Raw genomic sequence first — 1,623 nt, forward strand, 5'->3', positions numbered from 1 at the left:
AAGGAGTCTGACACCAATCCCATTTGGTTGTTAAGTGAGAAAATACATGGAAAGTAGTCAACACAGGCCCTGACATATTAGTGAGTCCCCACAAACATGAGCCTTCCCTCACTGTTCTGCCCCTTTCAACATCCCCCTTCTCCCTCTTCCTTGCCCTTGCTGAAAGCCAAGAAGCTGTTCTTAGGGCCATGGCTTACACCGGCTCTAACCCTCATGGTCTGAGGGTAGGGGCCACTGACCTAGAGTTTACTACTCTTAGAAGTACCTTCTAGTTTGCAGAGTAGACTTCTATTTTGGTTTTTATTCCAAGAAGTTTTGGGGCTACCCTGATAGCTCAGCTGGTAAAGAATCCACCTGCAATGCAGGAGACCTGGGTTTCATCCATGTGTTGGGAAGATCCCCTGGAGAAGGGAAAGGCTACCCACTGCAGCATTCTGGCCTGGAGAACCCCATGGAGTCTATAGTCCACAGGGTCGCAAAGAGTTGGACACTGAATGACTTTCACTCAAGTTTCATGCAGAATTATCTGAGCCCTTCTTCTAATTTGGGATAAAATTTTTTTATTTAAAGTTGGGGCATGGCTGCAAAGAGCAGCCTCCCTGGATGTAGGCAGCCTGTTGCCTGTACAGGTTGCCCTGAGAGACCTTGCAGACAACCCCTTCCAGTGGGCATTGCTGACTGGCATGCTATCCCCAGTCTATGCTCCAGACAAGTATGCACCTTTGGGAAACCCCAGGGCGCAGTGGCCAGAGTCCACATTGGCCAAGTCGTAATGTCCATCCACACCAAGCTGCAATCACAGCAAGGAGCGTGTGATTGAGGTCCTTCGCAGGGCCAAGTTCAAGATCCTCAGGTATCAGAAGATCTAAATCTCCAAGAAAGTGGAGTTGAATGTGAATGAATTTGAAAACATGGTGGCAGAAAAGCAGCGCATCCCAGATGACTGCGGGGTCAATCCCTAACCCTGGCCCTCTGGACCAATGGCGGGCCCTGCACTCATGAGAGGCTTGGCACTGGCCCCTCCTTACTCGTGCCCACCAATACATCCTACTTTCCTGTTAATAAATAAATTAAGCTGGGGAAAGCTCTACTGTGAAGTTGAATCCTACTTTCATGCCTTCTTACCTGGAAGCACGTATGTATCTGGATGTTACAGTCACCTGCCAGAAGAGATCAGTCCGAGGAGAGAACTAGTGTCCCATTTTGTTGGTGGTGGTGTTTAGTTGACAAGTTGGAGGCTACAAATCTTAGGCTTTCCTGAGTTGCTCTCTTAAAGAAGAATTCAGGCCCCAGGCTCATTCTGTGCTCTGGCTTTCCTGTGACCTAAAGCCTGGAAGCCTTTCACCTCCAGCTGGTCAATCGGAGAAAGAAAGAAAGAAAAAGTGATGACATGGGGACATGGTGGGGGGGATTTTTAGGGGCTGGGCCTGGAAACGGAGTCTGGGACTTCTCATACTTTCCTCTGCCCAGAATGTAGTCACAAGGACCTCACCAAACAGCAAGGAAAGCAGAGAAGAGAGTTGAGCTGTGGCCCAGAAAGGGAAGGAAAGGAATATAATAACCATAGGCTTCCCAGGTGGCACTAGTGGTAAAGAACTTGCCTGCCAATGCAGGAGATGTGGG

General features: G+C 49.0%; 1 pseudogene; it reads left to right on the top strand.

The window, feature by feature from the left end:
• The first annotated feature begins 529 nt into the window (after positions 1–529).
• LOC122451540 lies at positions 530–657 on the top strand (annotated as a pseudogene).
• Positions 658–1,623: the final 966 nt, after the last annotated feature.

Source organism: Cervus canadensis, chromosome 12 (assembly GCF_019320065.1).
Source record: "Cervus canadensis isolate Bull #8, Minnesota chromosome 12, ASM1932006v1, whole genome shotgun sequence".
NCBI lineage: Eukaryota > Metazoa > Chordata > Mammalia > Artiodactyla > Cervidae > Cervus > Cervus canadensis.